This window comes from Callorhinchus milii, unplaced genomic scaffold, assembly GCF_018977255.1.
Source record: "Callorhinchus milii isolate IMCB2004 unplaced genomic scaffold, IMCB_Cmil_1.0 Scaffold2, whole genome shotgun sequence".
Lineage (NCBI taxonomy): Eukaryota > Metazoa > Chordata > Chondrichthyes > Chimaeriformes > Callorhinchidae > Callorhinchus > Callorhinchus milii.
Genome location: NW_024704743.1, coordinates 114,272,574 through 114,292,284, shown reverse-complemented (window position 1 = coordinate 114,292,284; position 19,711 = coordinate 114,272,574). Strand labels below are relative to the sequence as shown.

Here is a 19,711-nt window from a genome sequence, read left to right as displayed (position 1 = left end):
CGGAGTGATGGAGCAGGCGGTAGGGGGGTCCATGATAAGGGAGCATTTGTCCAGGTATCGAAGGAGCCTTTTGTGCTTATGTTCTTAATGCTAGCTCACCAGCTGTGAATCTCCACCTGTCTGCTCACATTACAGTTCGAACATTTGCAGCCTATCTTATTTCAGTAAAAATCACATCATAATAATCATCCTTGCAGAATTGGCTGAGACCCACCCAATTCGCAAAGAGGTCCACTTGTCAACCTCTGGGCTACCTTATACCTCCCATCCTCAGCACAGAGCAGAAGGTATGAGGCAGTCCAGAAAGCGATGGGAAGAGAGTTGGAGTGCGAAATATAACAGTGGGATAGCTCGAAATGGAAATTTGTTCATTGTGTGTACACATAAGTTGGTGCCCACCCAAATTTCCATTTCTAGCTACGCCACTGCTTCACAGAGTTTTACTGAAAATGTAGCAACTGTGTATTTGCAGACGAACAAACTTCAGATACTTTTGGACATCATCCCAAAGTTACAAGCTAAATCCAGCTCAGTGTTTAGTTTCAAACCTAAAAATCTTGTTCGTCTAGTAAAGAAAGGTTACAACTATTAGTCCCACACAGCAGTGATTAAAATAGCCATCTGTATCTCATTCTTGGACAGATATAATCATGTTGGGGCAAGATTAATTTATTGGTACTTGGACCTAAAACAAATGCGTCAGAACTGCAGCACTCAACTCAAGATCGTAACACAAGGAATGTATTTGAGGATTGAGAAGTTAATACCCGGACTGTGGTGAAATCCTGAATGTGCGTCAGTGCAGCATTCGCAATATAATTATTTATCACTCACCAGTCTCTTGTGGAATCGTGTGTTCCTCGGAAAACCAGTTTAGGTCTTAAAGCAAGTTTTAAAAGTGGGGAGAGAGGAGCGAGATCCAGAGAGCAAGGGCAGAATGGCTGACAGCTCCAACCACTGATGATGGGGCAGATTGGATAGGGGACATGAAGCAGTTCATTGTTAACTGTCTGGAGGGAGCAGCCAGGGTAATACAGCTGTAGATGGTTTCAGGGGTAGAGTGTGAGGTGATGAGGTTTCACTGTAGAGTGCAATAACTGTATTGTTTTAGCCATGCATTTCCTGGATTGTGTTACAGTTGGTAGAAGTTACAATGTTAGCATTCTCTTGTGGGCAAAACTAGATGTTATTGAATACCTGCCCCAAAGGAAACAGATTGGAGTGAATTCTCACCCTGTCAATTCAGATGTAATGTGGCAAACTGAGCGTCAGGCTCCGCTCTTAACAATGGCGGAGCCTGATTCCAGGCTGGTGAGGCGGGAGTTGATCGTAAGCACAATCAAAAAGGAAGGTCTTAAGGCTGGACTTGAAAAAGGGGAGAGAGGGGGCAAGGCAGAGGGATAGAGGGAGAGTGTTCCAAAGTTTTGAGGCTTAGTGGTTGAAAGCACTACATCCAATGGTGGAACGAGGGTGTGGGGGACATACAGGAGGCTGTTGTCAATTGAGTGGAGGCGCCGGGTGGTGGATTGGGGAGTGGGGCGGTCTGAAAGGTAGGGAGGTGCCAGGAGGTGAAGCAATTTGAACACGAGTGTGAGGATCTTGAAGTCGATCCGTTCGGTGATGGGGACCCAGTGGAGTCTGGCCAGAACTGGTGATATGGGGGTAGGAGTTTGTTAAAACAAAATTAGACAAAGGATTATCCTGGACTTTGAGTTAGCTGAACTCAAGTTAGGTTGCTTACAGTTAACTTCAATGCTCCTGGACTAGGGAGGGGGAGATGTCAGCCAGCATTGTTCTTCTGGTCACTCCTCAGTGACTCTTGCTGGAAATTGTGCATTTGAAGGCAGGATCAGATTTGACTAAGAACTCTGTTAAATCCCCTAGTCAAATAATATAGCTACTGGCACTCGGTGTGTGCGATTACACATAAAGAACGGTCACTGAGGTGAGATAACTGATGTGGTTGCTGCTTTGGGATCTATACCGACATGAATCAGTAGCTTCAGGAGAGATGGGGAGGAAATTGGAGTGAAATAAAATGGGAAACATGTATGGATTGATAATGGGTTTCAGCAATTTATTACCAACTCCTGATGTAACAGGGAGAACAGCACTGAAACTTGAAACCTGAAAATTCATAACCATACAAAATTCAAAACATCATTGAGCAATGCCTTGTGCTGCAGTATAGTTATTACTAATAGTAATAATTATATTTGTATTTGATATAGTGCCTTTTGTGTCGGGAGGACACTCAAAGTGCTTCACAGGATTTATTGTAAAGTGTAGTGACTGTATTTATGTAGGCGAACGTGGCAGCTAATTTATGCACAGCAATGTCCAACAATAAGCCATGAAGTGAGTGATCAATTTTATCTGGAGTATGGTAGGCCTTCTCCTTTTGAATAGTGCCAATGAGATCCACACAGGCAGCCAGGACCTTGGTTTAATGCCTTGTCCAAAGGACAACCACAACAACAACTTGGATTTATATAGCGCCCTCCACACCGGACGGCGTCTCAGAGCACTTCACAGTAACGGATCCCAGGGCCGAGCCAGGGTGAGGGGGAGGAAGGTGGCCAAAGGTGCGGTCGAATTGAAAGGTCTTCAGCAGAGACCTATGGCTGACCAACTGAGATTAACTCATCACAGGCTAACCTCATATTGTTCTGAAGTTAATTATAAAGAATCAGTTTTGGTGGCTGTTGGATAAACTGTAAGTCAGGATCCATGCACTAACGTCACCCTGCCAGGATAAGTATTGAAATACACAACAGCCAGGAGTTGTTAAACTAAAACTAAATTGCAGATAAAACTGTAGGAAAATATTAAATACCGAAACATACAATGAACTCCATGGAATTATATGTACAGAAAGCTTCCTAAGGTTCATTATTTCTCTCAAGGTGGAAAAAGCCAAGTGCATTTCCTGGCCTACCTGCAGGAAATCTTGTCCTGAGAGTCAGCTTTATATATGATAGCAAACCTTTATTTTACTCAACTAAAGAAAGAATAACAATACCTGGCAGTGATTAGAAGCTCCATCATAACCACAGGAGCGAAGCCCTGAGATAGGATCACAGCCCTGACATCTCTGCAGGAGAGCTGTTATTTAATCATGTACACTCTGAACTCTGGGACACATTTTCTTTGGTGACTAGGGCTTTTGGTGCAGAGGTGACACTATTTTATAAACTAACATAGCATCTTACACTACTCTTTTGAAACAGTAAATTCCGACATTGCTCAGTGTGCAACTGAACCATTTAGAGAGGTCGCAAGTTCAGTCACTGGCCTCTGTTATATTATTGCATAAATGAGGGAGACGGGAATATAGTTGTATTGGAGGAGGCTAGGGAGCGGGGCATTAGGAGGGGTAGAGGCTCATGTGGAGTATAAACACCGGCATAAACCAGTTGGGACGAATAGCCTGTTTTGGTGTGGTACAGCCTATGTAATCTATGCAATGTCATCTCAGCTGGGTCAGCATTGGGGTCAGTGCCCCTGGGCTATGGAGGGTAAAATTGTCAGGATTGCACACAGCAGTGTCCCTCAAACAGTTGTGGATTGAGTAACCAAATTATTATTTTTTTAGAAGGATTTATTACCCCCAGAAAAGCGATCCGCCAATCAACTAACAACTGGGTTCCTATACACTCGGGGTCTCACCGTCTCGGACCTCACCATCATCGACAAATCGATCTCAGACCATCACTTCATCTCCCTTAACTCCTGAATCCCTCTCCCAACCGCCACCCAACCCACCTCTATCTCCTACCGTCCCTGGAAAAGAATCTTCCCCGCCTCCCTCTCGGCTGCTTTGGAGTCATCTGAACTCCTTTCCCACTGGGTGTTCTCCCGCAATGACCTATTCTTCTCGGTCACTCTTCTACACAACTCCCTCTCCTCCACTCTCGATTTTCTCACTCCCCTCTCTTCCCGAACCATTTCCTATTCATGTAAATCACCTTGGTACACCAGCCACCTCCGCTTCCTTAAAGCACAGGCGCATTCCGCTGAGCGCACCTGGCTTAAATCAAACCTAACTGTCCATCGGCAGATCTGGCTGGACCTTATCAAATCCTACCACTCCGCCCTTGCCTCCACTAAATCGTCGTTCTAATCCAAGACAATTTTGGAGGCTAAGGACAACCCCAGGTTCCTCTTCTCCATCACAAACCAGCTCCTCTGCACACCCTCTCATGCCTCATCCATCCTCACCTCAAATGCCAACTGTGAGGTGATGCTGGACTTCCTTGAATCCAAAGTCGAGAGAATCCGCTCAGCTGCCTCTGCCTCTGCATCTGCTACCCCTTCTCCGTCTCCTCCTCCCACCCTGGCCCCTACCCATCCTTCCCTCCACATCTTTGAACCTGTCTCCCCCTCATCTCATCACCATCATAACCCGTATGAAACCGACCACCTGCTCCCTCGACCTCATCCCTACCCCTCTCCTTACCTCCCAGCTTCACCTCCTTGCTCCTCTACTCACTGACATCGTTAACCTCTCCCTGTCCTCCTCTTCGACCGTGCTTTTGATCCCCTTGCTTCCCACCCTGCCCTCCACCCTCTCCGACCCCGAACCCCAGCTCGGGTCTGTAACTCTGACTGTCCAGAGCCTTGGCCCTCCTGACGTGAAAGGCGCTTTACAAATGTAATTTTGTTGTTGTTGTTATCACATCGTTGAGATATCTCAAAATGCTTCACAGAATATATTGTAAAAATAATTGGAAGGGTCAAAATGCTGTGAAAGACAGTATAGAGCAAACATGCCCTGCGATCGAATGGTTAAAATGGTTTGTATCAGTGATTTCTGGTTTGTTTATGTTCATTGTTAATGGTACTGATTTGTTTAACAGTCCCTTATATTTCACTTAGGGTTTCCTTTGACTTGTATTGATCTGTTATGGCCTCTGAAGGTCATCAGCGGATATTAAAATTTAATATGGGACATGACCACTCAGAGGCCTCGTGTGTATTCATGGCCAGAGGCAGTTCTGAACTCTTCCAGTGTGCTTACAGGAGGCAAGGCTCGTCTGTTATCTGATGGAGTTTCGGTCAATTGAGAGCAGTCAATAGGCAAGTCTACATAGCAAACAGTGAACCTTTTCACTGTCTGTCTCTCTCTCTCCCTCTCTTTCTGTGTTTCTGTGTAATTTATCAAATTAAGGTGAACAAAAGCTGTTCTCATTACCAGGTGATGAAAGGTGTTGAGCTGATAAGAGGTGCCTTTATTAATGACACACGAACCGAAAGGATGTGCTTCCTGTAAACTCGCTAATTGCCCTATGTGTTTGTTCAGACCTCTCAGGGTAACTTCATAACTGGGATTTCACGGGGTATCAGTGTGGTGTGATCAGATAATATGTAACACATTTTTTGAATTCCATCGCTCTGTATTGCTTTCCTGCGTTGCTTTTTTTTGGACGCGGCACCTGAACAAAAACACCTAGTGTTTGTGACTGCCTCTGAAGCTCTCGTGCTGTGGGAAAGGCACTGTGTTAGTGTTAGACTGTTGTTGTAAGTATTTATGAATAAATAAGGGTGGCTCTTCCCCCTGGAACGATGAAGCGGTGGACCTTGACAACTGTACCAGTCTGACAGTCTGTGTAACACTCTGCAAAGCGTGTCACCGCATGTACCCAGGTTTATAAGCTGCCTTGTTCCCTCACTATGGACTGAACTAGCTAACATCTGTGCAGGAGAGAGAGAGAAATGGGAATTTACGTTTCATCCACAAAATATACAGTCAATTCACTTTACAGTGTATTCTGTGAAGCGCTTTGAGACGTCTCAAAGACATAATAAGGCATTGCATCAAATGCAAGGATTATTATTATCATTTAATATTGAGAGAACTTCATGAGAAAAATGATCCTGAACATCTGTGTGTTTTTTTACCTTGTATTTTGTAACCAGGAGGCGATCAAACAGCATATTAGCATCCCTGCCTGACCCCCTCCACACTACTGGAGTTTGTTGATTGATTCAGTTGCAAAGTTAGATTGCTGAAGTCTTCTGTGCCTTGGACTGGCAGATTGAGAACAATTGGCGCTAATTAAAGGACTTCTGAAAGAAAACAGCTCAAATCCAGCCACGAGTGCAGCCTAGCAGTGGGATAAAAGATGAGGAAAAAGGATGGCTTGCTTGTACTCTGTGTTCATGCATATGCAAGCACATCCTGAGTGAAGGAGGGCTGGCTGGGAGTCAGGAGAGCACTACAAAAGAGGCTTGCAGAAACAGCTGTATTTCAAGGCAGTCCAATACCGTTCGTCACAGGGCAGGCAGGCACACTGTGAGGAGCAGAACAGCACAGCCATGTTTGGCAGCATCTGAAGTATTCTTTTCAACAGCTAAAGTTTGCACTAGATGTTGTCTGGGGGCAGCTGAAAAAGGTAGGAGAGTTTCTCTGTTGTGCGGACTGTGTGTGTCTATCTATGCCTGTGAGGCTGCAGCTGTGAATCAAAGTGGAGCATTTCACTATGTAGTTGTTGGCAATGGGGGGAATCCTGTCAGCCTAGCTCTGCACTGTGGAATCACCATGCAACTGCCAACCGATGTCATGAAATGCTCCATTTCTTTTCAGAAGCTGTTTGTTTTTGTCTGGCTCCATGAACGCTAGTTGCTATTACTTTAAGGAGATAAATTGCAGCTTAATTACTTCCTAATTCACGATTTTCTTGTCCTCTGACCAGCACCCTCCCATTCTTTAATACTCTTATTCACCCTCTGGGTGAATTGGGTAGAGACGCTCATTCAAGTGAATTGTAAATATTTTAATACAAAAAAGTTCTGTTTATATATTTAAAAAATTGCACCAAAAAATCCTTCTAAATCATTCTCGAAACAACAGTTTCCAATTCTTTTTAAATGAGCCCAAAGTAAAGGATGAATAAGGATCAAATACAAGGTTTATTATTAAGTAACGGGAGAACTATGAACCTGAAAGTGTCTGTATTAGAGGTGCATTTTGTTTTAAGATGAATCCCGTCTGGATTCTGAGCCTGGATTCAGTACAATATTTGGCCAGCTAAATGCAGCTGAGAAGAGGACTTGAAACAACCTGAAATGCATCCAATTCTTGTTTGTTCCGAAGAATAAAATGTTAGTCCAGCAGAGAACTCAGAACATATTGTTCCTTTTCTTACACTTTTTAAAAAAGGTATTTTTTCAACAATTGAGAAATGTTCGCTTGACTCTATCAACCTGGTACCCACTTGGGAGTGAGCTGCGGTTCAGATGGTAAACATTACCTTGAATGACATCCTTTATTTTTACAGCCAACGCACTGCGGATACTTGTCTGATTGTATAAGCCTGGCCTGGCTGTATCTCTCGGCTCAGAACTGAATTATATTTTTTTATTAATGAAACATTCTTCAGCGGTAAAGTCAGTGCCAGTGCCTGGTTCTTGTGAATCCGGAGGAAATCTCCCAAGGTTTTTTACAATGTTAATACTGTTAAGCTGATCAAAACCAGGAGAATAAAAAAAAATCCCTATCAGTAAAGCACTGTGTGGTCTCTGACACTGTTTAGTTTAATTTTAAATGTGTATTGAATGACTTGTCTTTATTAGTAGTTTGTGGGAATATAGTTCATGAATACAAGCATTTCTTATGTAAACTGTGGTAACATTTTATTTAACCATATCTATTTGTTCCACTACCTCCAGGCATATGTTGTATGCAGTAACTTGACTCGTACTTAATAGCTGCTAAGCTTTGCTGACATTCACATTGTGCGAATTAAATCGGGCTCTGACATTGTAGCGCTGTTAATTAATGCATCAAATTCACAATAGTTGTAAAAAGGAGCGAGTGCCAGAAGAAAAGAGCCAAGACAATTCCTACCACTGATTTGAAGTACAGTGCAATTGTTCTGTGCAGTGAAAGACAAACAGGATAATAAGTTTACATACAACAACTTGTATTTGTAGAATAATAATAATCCTTGCATTGATATATAGCCTTATTCCATTGTTGAGACCTCTCAAACACTTCACAGAATATATTGTAAAGTAGATTGACTGTATTTTGTGGGCAGCACGAGGCAGTGTCCGACAAACAGTCATGAAGTGAATGAACACTATTTTTTCCGGTGGTGGGAGGTGGCATGGGGGAGAGATTATTGCCCCCAGAAAGCGATCCGCCAAACAACTGGGATCCTACGTACTATGAGGTAATCAGCGGCATGTAGAGTAAGGAAACTTGCCTAAGGTTTCGCCCTACCTGAGAATTGAACCCGGGTGCTCTTGCTTGCAAAGCGAGCATGCTAACCACTACACTACAGGACTCCTGTAGTGCCCTTCACAGCGCCCTTCAGGCAGGTCAGTGACTCGGAGCGCTTGATACACCTGGAATGAGGGATGTATTTAAATTTTGAAGAGGGGGCATGTAAAATCACTAATAAGTGAAATCAGAGCAGAGGAATGTTTTGCCTTTAGCTGCCGCATTTACTGGCTGTGCTGATAAGGGTCACAGACAGAATGGGCCAGAGCTCACCTACAACTCATTAGGGATGGGAGAAATTCCTCAGATAGCCATCTTCCACATTCGTCTCACGGGATGCCTGTGGATTATTATTCCGGGGCAATCCCATTCACAAAGGACATTTATTTTCTTGCTGACGACCTGCCACCTTTAAATCCCTATTAACAAGAAAAGTTGCCGGCGACAATCCAAATGGCATTGATTTGCCGTCTAAGAACTTTGTTTCAGGCTACTAAGAAGAAACGTGTGTCAAATTCCACAGCCATGAAGGTCCATTGTTCTTAAGGTTAGTTCTGAGCTGCTGTTGCTGAGTTCTGTAGCTGGGGAACGGCCATAAAATAGTAGGAGCAGAGTTTCCCAGTTGTTTACCAGTTATCTGTAGCTCCTCATAGATTTACCTTTCCTGTGCATTCCTGACTGGATGGGGAGATTTAGCTTGAATAACAAATGCGCAGGCTACACTGGATCCTCCTCGGAATTATTATATCAATGGCTGAATGTGCGCGACTAATAAAAAGCCACAATGCTTGACGAGGATTGTTTTGAACATGGGCAGCTTAATCAGATTGTACTAATGGTTTAGAAAAAGTGGACGGCATGATTTATGAACACTCTTTTTGGATTTTTCTTATCTTTTCCTTCTGAACAACAATAATTAGATACCAGAGATTGCCATTTTCTAGAGAACATCAATTAACAGCTGAAAGTAAGTTCACCACTATAATGTGTCAGCCTGGTTCAGTTAGTAGTACTCTAGCCTCTTGAGTTAAAAGGTTGTGCAATCAAGCCCCAAGTTGGACTTTGACACTCCAATGCAGTGCTGGGGAAGCGCTGATTTGTCGAAGGTGCTATCCTTTGGATGAGTTGTTAAACTGTGGTTCTATCTGCCTGCTCAGGTGGATGTTAAAGATCCTGTGGCACTGTTAGAAAAGAGATGGGTTGTTTCTCCCGGTGTCCTGGTCAATAACCCCCAAATATAATGGGCATCACTTTATGGCTGTTTGTGGATTTTGCTGTGGCAAATTGACTGCTGTGCTTGTAAACAAAATACAGTCACTACATTTTTCAGTATATCCCGTAAAGTGCTTTGAGATGTCCTCCTGTTGTAAAAGGTTCTGTACCAAATGCAGAGATTATTATTGTTTATTAATATTTGCTTCAGGATTTAGGCAGCACAGAAATCATTCTGTCAATGGCTGAACATACGGCTTGATAGTGAATTGCTCAGAGATGTTTGATGCCCAACATCATGAGTACAGCAGGACTGGTGAGTACTGCAAATGGGAGAAATAATTGGCGACCATTTATTTTATGGCAAGTTGTGTAAGATCAGGAATGTTAACTTTCTCATAGCAATTCTCCCAGTTATATTATGTTTGAATGTTAACCCGTCAAGAGCGGCACGGTAATGCCCGTCAGCTGCATCCTCCATAACAACAGTGACAGCATCCACACTAACAATGACAGACACTAACAGCAATGATGAAGACCACAAACTGGGATTATTTTGCTTATGGTCATTGGGCAAGATGCAGACTGGTCTCTCAGCAGAATAAGGCAGTGAAATTAAGCACTAAGTAAACCAAGAAGAATTCCACTGCCATCTCCACCTGCCTCTATTCAAAGCTAACATTTCCTGCTGCATTGTGTTCTGATGGTTTGACAATTTGTACTGCTATTGATCAAAGCACTCAAACATATTGATTTTTACACCTCCAATCCATCCTGTTAATCCTTAATGTTATCAATTTCTCTTATCAACACCCTTCGCAGCTTCTTCAAAATGAAAACAATAATGCCAGGTTTGGGCTTTTGTTTTCACAGGTGTGTGGAGTCAGCGGTAGTGGCATACTACTCAAACAATGTGTTCAGTTGTTGCCTTGCACGGGAAAATCCACAGTCAGTGTACCTTACAGTAAATCCTGTGACGTTCTTTGAAATGTCCTCCAGATGTGAAAAGCGCCATATTAAATGCAAGGATTATTATTTATTATCTATGTGTCAGTTGGTAGCATTCTCGCCTCCAAAGGATGTGGGTTCAAGCTCCGTGTCGGAATTTTGAACTCACAGTCCAGGTTGATACTCCAATACGGTGCTGGGAACAGCACTGTATTGTCAAAGGAGTTATACTTCAGGTCAGACCTTCAACCTTGGCATCTCTGCCTGTTCACTGCCTTGGCTGTTTGTCTGTCTGTTTGGATGGATCCCGTGCACTATTCAAAAAGTGAAGGGAGTTTCTACTGGGTGTCCTGGCCAACAATCCTCCAGTTAAAATTGTCATTCGCCAGTGGCTGTTTATGAACATTACCGTTGCACTTTGGCTGCTGCATTCACCTACAGAAAATATTCTCTACACTTCACAGTATATCCTGTGAAGCACTTTGATATCTATTGACTACATAGTAAGCACTATCAAATACAAAGATTATTATTGATCCTATTTGCTTATTTTAAATGCCGGTTAAATGCAGAGACTGAGCTGCAGACGCTCTATCAGATGGTAGTCAGTATCCTTCCTCTCCCACAACTATACACACACACACACACACACACGATGACAAGTGGGTCAATGCATGAATTTAAAAAGATTAATAAAAAGTCGAGCACCAACCTTTGTTACTTCCACCCACCCCCCCCCCAGATACCAGTGACTGGGCATGATGGATGTGGATCCTTTGGCAGGTCACCAATCAGACAAACTGTAGACAAATTCCCGTTTCATGGGAACACTTTCCAATGACTGGGCAGGAATTCCTGTATTTAAAAGGGTTACACACCTGAGTTCTAGGGACTGTCGGAAGAGGGTGGTGGGGTGCAGCGGGTGGGGTGGGGGCTGTCAGCGATGGGGTGATCTTGTCAGAGAATCACATTGTCACACAAGGTGAGACGCACATTTTCGTTGGCCAGCACACAGGCAGAAACTCCCTTTTCTTTTCAAATAATGCCATTAGATTTTAAACATCCACCTGAACAAGGCAGATAGGACCTCAGCTAATGCCTCATCTGAAACAAGGCCCCTCCAACTATGCAGTGCTCCCCAGACACCGTATGTCAACTGGGCTGTGAGCATAAAGTTTCAACATGGGTTGAACTCACAACTGTACCACCAACTCAGCCAAGTGGATGCCCGGTTTAATGCTGTAAAATAGAGTACATTTTGGGAAAAGTACAAACGAAGCACAGTTAAACTCCCGGGTTACCAGTCTCCAGGTATCTGGAATTCATACCTAGCCGGACCGGGATCGAAACAGAATTTTTTAAAAAAAATTCCCGCAGGCCACCCTCCTAGCACATGCTCTGCCTCACTGTCCTTCCTTTGCCTGCCAGGGATATCAACTTTGAGAAAAACAGTGCCGTTACCTGCATTTACTGCCATTTTTCAGCAATGATGCTGGCTTTGTAATTACACTTAGCCAGAAATTCCAGCTCGTTGGACCAGATTTCCCCCATCAGTCTGGCTAGCTGGAGTGTTAGTGTACACTCTAATGGTAAAATTATACTGATGGGTATACAGTATAAATATTCATATGTTCTGAAGTAGCTCTGGTTTACATCACCACCAGTTTGATACAGGGGATTATTTTAACTATCTTGGTCTTCAGAAGTCGCATTGTGGCTGATTCTTGGTTCCTCCTCGACTCAATGAATAAATGCATTGGACAGTGTGCAATTGAGCTAACAGCCAGCATAGCTCCTTGTCTACCTACAGAGCCTTGGGATGTCCTCCTGACATGAAAGGCGTAATACAGATGTAATTTAGTATTGTTTCGAGGCTTTTCTTTTGGTCAGCTGGGTGTCTGACACATGCAGAAACCCATCACCATGCTTAAGTGTATCCAAACCAGACTGAGAGTTCCATGCAGAACATCTACATGTTTGAAATTTTCCTACATCTGGAATGGAGTGCACTCTCTCTCCCCAGAGGGATGCATCCTGTTTACCTAATTTTGGAGAGGATTATGCCAGGTTGGCAAGAGCTAAGGCTTGGGGATCCCAGAATATGTTTTGGAGTACTGCTGGAGTTTAAACCAGGTCGAAGCTTATAGCTTGTTTTTGAGAGCATTGTCTGGCAAGCTTCCTGTGCTTGTCCTGCTAGGACCACCCTATCTGTTGGGGCTCCAGCGTGCAGTGTTAACAAGAGCTGAGTAGGAACAATACCTACTCCTAGCTCCTAAAAATCCTGCCAATGTGCCAGGCAGGCCAGGTTGGACCTGCTCATGGCTGCTGGAATGTGTGTGAATGGACATCTGGGTGAGGTCATCAAGCTCAGCCATCATGAACCATATCTACACAGTCTGCCAATACCCATGGTCTGTCTCTCACCCTTAAAACATGGACAGTTCAATGGACAATAAAACATGGGCGGGTACCAGCAGGCTACCAGAGCCCATAGATTGTACCCCAGTAAGAGTCCTTCAGCAGAGGGTGAACTCAAAGACTCATGGGACACAAAAACTGCAGTGAAAAATCAGCCAGTTATTGATACTATTATCTGATAAGGTTGAAACACATATTAACATTCAGTACGGAGTTTGTCAGGGGGAGAAAACTGATTTCTAGTGTTCCCGTTAAAGCAGCAGTGTCTGAAATTACAAAAAGTGCATTCTATAAAAAGGCCCTAAATTATGGCTGATGGATGTTACAGAGCACATTTGCAGCCACTCTTACTTTTGCTTCTATAGTTACAAATGAACTACCTGCCACTGCAGGCCAGCAGCACATTATGGGACTGTTGCCATGGCTTCTCTTTGCTTTCGTACAGGACTGTTGCCATGGCTTCCCTCTGGCATAGTCACCAGTCACATTAGTGTAGGGTGCAATGAGGAAGTTGATGGAGGTTTCTCCCTTACCCAGGTTAAAGGTCAGGTTATAATTGACAACATCTAGTTTAGGTCAGAACATCAAAAGACAACCTGGGCTGAAAAAAAACCTTGTCTTTAATACACTCCATGACCCTCTGTTTTATTTCCTCCTTGAAAGAAATGTTCTGCATCAATTTTAAAAAAGAATATTTTCCGCTCATCCTTTTTTTCTAGTGGCAAACATTTAATAAGATGCTAACATACAAATTTAGAATTATATAACACCTTTCGCATCTGGAGGATGTCCCAAAGTGCTTAACAATGTTGGCTGGGTGCCCGAGCTGGAGGTGGGAGCTCAGGAGGGTGGGTAGAGAGAGATGACCGAAAGCGTGGTCAAAGAAATGCATCTTGAGAGGGACCTTGAACAAGGCGAGGGAGGGATCAAGTTGGAGGGACTTTAGAATTGAGTACCAGAGAATGGAGGTTGAATAGCTGAAAGATGGTGGGTTGAATAGGAGGTGGGACACGAAGCAGGGTGAACCAGTGCTTGCTGAGCGAAGGGAGAGATTAAATAAACATACAGGTTAATAATTAATTAACATAAACATACTATTAATTAACATACAATTAAATGGAGATTCAAACTTCCATCACCACTGGAAAATATTGCAAATTTTACTTTGCAATAAATAAAACCCATCAGCAGTTCAGAAGAAATCATGTCCTTAGTATAACAAGTGAACTGAGCCAGGAATCTCAGCGTCAATGTTATTCTATCCTGCTGGGCCCGGGATATTCATGGTAATCTGTGTGTGATTACCGCTTCTGACCTCACAGCTAATCCACCGCATTGCGTAAACGAGCAACTAACTTTACAATGAAAAGCTCCACAAGTGTTGAGTGAATCATAAAATCAGCCTTTAAACTACTTGGACACGACTAAGACAAAATATTGATTAAAATTACAATCACTCTTTGAAATTCTGCTTTCCCCGCTCCCCATATTCTCTCTCGTGTATGTTGTGGGTGAAACACAGCAGCCAATTGCATATGGCAGTGTCCCAGAAACGGTCTTGGAGTAATAATATAATATTTAAGGGAAATGGGGGGACCTGTCCCTTTAATTAGATTAGTTAAGAAAATATTTGCAAATGATTCAGTTGCAGAAGCTGTTTGAATTTGCAACAAAATCTGGGCGCGTGGTTGCTTGATTGACAGGCAGTTAATGAGCAGGCCGTAAAGTCACGTGGACGCTCACGCGGGAAAAAAGTCCTCGCATTCGCCTCATATGGTGGGCGGAACCCCACGCCTCGCGTCATATGGTGGGCGGAACCGCACGCCTCGCGTCATATGGTGGGTGGAACCACACACATTTGCGTCACATGGGGTCAACTTCCATACGTATGCGGATGACACCCAACTCTATCTTTCTGCCTCCACTAAATGCAAGTTGTTGTTGTTGTCAGAAGGTCCACAGGCCCAGGCTGATTGTCAGTCAGATTTGCTTCCCTCAGTAGGATGAATATATTGGCTCAGGGTTGAGCTGGGTGGCAGGATGTGACCTTACGTGTTCGCTCTGTGGAGAGGCAAAATCTACTGGTCCCATCTCAGTTACTTAACAGAGAATCATTATTAATAATAATAGTCCTTGCATTTGATATAGCATTTTTCACATCTTCGAGACATCTCAAAGCGCTTCACAGAATATACTGTAAAGTGAATTGATGGTATATTTGTAGGTGAAACGCGGCAGCCAGTTGCACACAGCAGTGCCCCACAAACAGTCATGAATTGAGGGACCAAATTATTCTTGTTTATTATTATACCCCAGGCTTCTCTTTTCCACTACAAACCGTCTCCTCCATCCACATTTCGATGCCTCGCCCATCCTCTCCTCAAACTCCAACTGTGAGGAGATACTGGAGTCCTGTAGCTCAGTGGTTAGAGCACTCGCTTTGCAAGTGAGAGACCTGAGTTCAATTCCAGGCACAGGGCGAAACCTTGGGCAAGTTTCCTTACTCCACACAGAGCCTAATAATAATCCCTCCAAAACAAAACAATAATAAATTGGTCATTTTCAATCTACGACTGTTTGTGGGACATTGCTGTGCGCAATTGGCTGCCGCGTTCGCCCACAAATATACAGTCAATTCACTTTACAGTCTATTCTGTGAAGTGCTTTGGGACGTCCTCCCAACGCTATATCAAATGCAAGGATTATTATTATTATTATACTGGACTTCCTCGAATCCCAAATCGAGGGGATACGTTCAGCCACCTCTGCCTGTCCACCGCCACCCCCACATCACCTCTCCCTCATGACCCATCCCCACCATACTCTTTCGACCCTATCTCTCCCTCCTCCCTCACCGCCATTGTTCGTAAACTCAAACCTACCATCTGCTCCCTCGATCCCATCCCCACCTCTCTCCTCATCCCCCAGCTCCACCTTCTGGCCCCTCTCCTGTCCAACATCATCAACCTCTCCTTGTCCACCGGTTCTGTTCCCACCCCCCTAAAAACAGACACCATCACCCCCATCCTGAAAAAACCTTCCCTGGACCCATCTCTCTTCTTCAGCTACCGCCCCATCTCTAACCTCCCATTCCTCTCCAAGGTCCTGGAATAAGTCATCGCGTCCCAGCTCTCACCATTCCCTCTTTGAAACCCTCCAATCTGGCTTCCGCGCTGCCTATAGCACAGAAACAGCCCTGGTCAAAGTCACTAATGACATTCTGAACATCTGTGATCAGGGCTCCCTCTGCCTCCTTGTCCTCCTCGCCCTCTCTGCCGCCTTCAACACTGTCGACCATTCCATCCTCTCCTCTTTCTTTAATCTTTGCAGACCTGCCCTTGCCTGGATCGAATCCTCTCACTCTCACCGCCTCCACTTTGTTGCTTCTAACGGTTTCTCCTCCAGCCCCGCACTGTCACGTCTGGCATCCCCCAGGGGTCTGTCCATGGCCATCTCCTCATTAATATCTTCATCCTCCCCCTTGGTGACATTATCCACAGACATGGGGTCAACTTCCATATGTATGCGGATGACACCCAACTCTATCTTTCTGCCTCCACCCTCAACTCCAGGACCACTGCTGTCCTGACAGACTGCCTGTCGGACATCAAGTCCTGGATGAGGGCAAATTTCCTACAGTTGAATGTGAACAAGACTGAGGCCCTCCTGATTGGCTCACGCCATCGCCTCAGCACCTCAGGCTCTGGCAGCATCAACCTCCATGGTTGCATACTACAACTCACCAAGCCAGTCAGGAACCTAGGTGTCCTGTTCGACCCTCAACTGTCTTTTCTTCCCCACATTCAAGCCATGACCCGCTCTGCCTTCCCTCACCTCCGTAACATCGCCCGACTCCGCCACTTCCTCACTCCTCAGGCCGCTGAAACTCTTGTTCGTGCCTTCATCACCTCCAGGCTCGACTATGCAAATGCTCTACTTGTCGGCCTTCCCAACTCCTCCCTCCACAGGCTGCAGATAACCCAGAACTCTGCAGCCCATGTCTTCTCCCGCACCAAACTCCGTGACCCCATCTCCTCCACTCTCACCAACTCCATTGGCTCCCTATCCTTCAGAAGATCCAGTTCAAGATCCTGGTCCTCACCTACAAAGCGTTCCATGGTCTCGCACCACCCTACCTCTGCGACCTCCTAAACCCCAACCAACCCGCCCGCTCCCTCCGCTCAGCCGGCTCTGGCCTGCTCCAAGGCCCCCGACCCACCCGCCCCACCATTGGCGGGAGAGCCTTCAGCCACTCTGCGCCCAACCGCTGGAATTCTATCCCCCAGTCACTCCGCCTCGCCCCCTCTTTAGCCTCCTTCAAGTCCCACCTCAAGCCCCTCCTCTTCGACCATGCTATCGGCCACCCCCCCTCCCCACCCTTCTCCCTCCATGACCCCAGCTCAGGTCTGAAATGCCTTACACTGTCCAGCACCTTGGGACGTCCTCCCAACATGAAAGGCGCTATACAAATGTAATCCTGTTGTTGGTGTTGTTTTCTTGAGGGTTTATTATCAGGCATGTGGAGTAAGGAAACTTGCCCAAGGTTTTGCCCTGCTGGGAATCAAACCCAGGTCGCTTGTTAGATAAGTGCTCTAACCACTGAGCTACAGGACTCCACATTGGCAGGTGGCCACAAACTAGCCGACTTCCCGGTCCATTCTGGCTGAAGTGGAGTGGGTGGTTGGGCTAATGATTCACAATCGGGAAGAGAACAGGGAGAAAATGGTAAACATGAACACCAATTTAACATGCAATGCCAGGCTGTTTATTTTTATGAAGGCATTCTATCAAGGAATCCGATCTATAAAAGTACATTTTTCATATAGCATGCTCTCTACATAATCTATACTTGTTCTTCGGATGAAATGTTAAACCAAGGTTTTGTCTATTTGTTCAGATGGATGTTAAAAGTTCCCAATTGAATAGAGAAGGGAGTTTCTCTCGGTTCCCCAATAATCCGATTGGTCATTCACTTCATGGCTGTTTGTGGGACATTACTGTGTGCAAATTAGCTGCTGCAAAATACGCAGTAATGCATGTGAAGTACTTTAAGGCGTTCTCCTAATAGGAAGGGTGCTTTATCAAATGCAAGCATGTTTACCATTATTATTACACAACCATGTGCTGAATCGCTTTGCTTCATTTCGATCCATCATGAGCTTTTAAACAGAAAGCATTAATTTCATTGAGTGGAAGAAAGTTCACAGCATAGAAATGGGCCATTTAGCCCTCTGTGTCTGTGCTATTGCTAACTCCCCAATGAGAGCTATCTGCGCTACCTCTAATCCCATTCCCTTGCTCTTAACCTATCCCCTTTAATATTATTTGGCTTTGAGTATTTATACAATTCGCTATTACATGTTGTCATGGATTTGGCTCAAGCAACCAATTATGATAAAGTGTTTCACTTTCTGACTGAACTCTGTTTATTTTTTTAAAAATACCCTTTTATTGTATCCCTTAACCTTCCCCCCTTATAGATCCCCATAACCTTCTCTACTGCTATGAAAAAACTGCCAGCTTTTTTTTCTCTCCATTTATTGTCTCCTCCCCAGTCAATCTTCGACTTTGTCTCTGTGATGTGTTTGCAGATGTTGCCCTATGAGAAAGGCACTGTGTTGTTCATGTTGTTGACCTATTTCTTCGGTCAATTTACAGTCAACAGTCAACTCCCCCACCCCCTTGCCCCTGCTCGGTGTCTAATCCTGCTGCTATGCAGAAGACCGAGGGGTATCCTGAGTGAAGGGTTTTATATAAATGCAAGTTGTTGCCAAATCTTCTCAGTGCTCTTTCTATTTTGAAGTGTTTTTTTTTATTATGGAGACCCGTTGACAACAGTGATGGAGGGACCGCTGTGTGCCAGACAGAGCCCACAAACTGATATGAATATGATGTTTCCTTTTTTTAAAAAACCAGACAATTCCGACCTTTTCTGAGTTTTTTTCATCTGCGCTTATCAATGCAGCAGGTTTTGCAGAAAATCTTTCAGAACATCATATCCCAGAATCTTTGAAGATAACATTTGTAAAGATTTGTTAAGACAACAGTTCCGGTTACAGACAATCATTTGTGTGGGGTGAAGGAAAGCTGAATGAAATCAATATGCATAACCTCCTCCTTCTCTTGCCTGATCACTATGATATTAGACCCCGGGATCAGCGAGGTGACATTCGGATAATCCTGTTGAAAGTGAATCGGTCCTGATGCCAAGTGTGTAGTTGCAAAGCCCACTCCAGGGCTAAATCGGGAGGAGGCCAATTCACAGAGATGTGAAAGCTCAAGGTCACCAGTTTAACCCTTGCTTTGTACTTGCCCTCACTGGAGAAAGCAGGACAAACAATGCAGTTTAGAATCAGTGTACTGTATCGCTGCTGAAAAGATTTAAGCCGCATTTACACATGTTTGTACAAAGACCAAGTCCGGTGGTCAGATGTGGCCCGGGATCTCTGCAGTGTTTGCACTGCTGCAAGCTGCAAGCCAGGCTCCTTGGAATGGAGAGGGACAGAGGACAGTCCAGTAACATTGTGACATCTCTGCTGGTTGACACAGCAAAACACACACTCGTGTACTGATGTTCCACACCAATCAAAAAGCAGTCTCTGTCTCTCCCACAAAACACACAGTCACTACACTTTATAACATATTGTCTCTCACAGTCTCTGTCTCTCTCACAGTCTGTGCCTCTCTGTCTAGCTCCCACGACAACCAGAAGGAAATGCCATACATATAGATGCGTATCTCAGAAAGGTGTGTGCTTTCTGTTGCTTCGTAGTTGCAGAATACCATGCACACCTCATATTTTGAGGCTTAATTAAAGCATGTTTTAATATAGCTCATTAACGATAGGACATTCCCCCCCCCCACCCAAAAAAATGCCCATGACACTGCCAGATCAAGGCCTTTCCG

The 19,711-nt window shown here is 44.5% G+C and overlaps 1 protein-coding gene across 2 annotated transcripts in view; it reads left to right on the top strand.

Annotated features, from left to right (window-relative positions):
- Positions 1 to 6,334: 6,334 nt before the first annotated feature.
- Positions 6,335 to 19,711, top strand: part of LOC103174504 (extracellular sulfatase Sulf-1) — a 129,078-nt gene continuing 115,701 nt past the window's right edge. Inside the window, exon 1 of one of the 2 annotated variants that reach the window (XM_007886922.2) lies at positions 6,335 to 6,395. The gene's annotated coding sequence lies outside the window, so the exon portion shown is untranslated. The remainder of the gene's footprint in view (positions 6,396 to 19,711) is intronic. The other variant, XM_007886908.2, reaches the window with a different exon arrangement.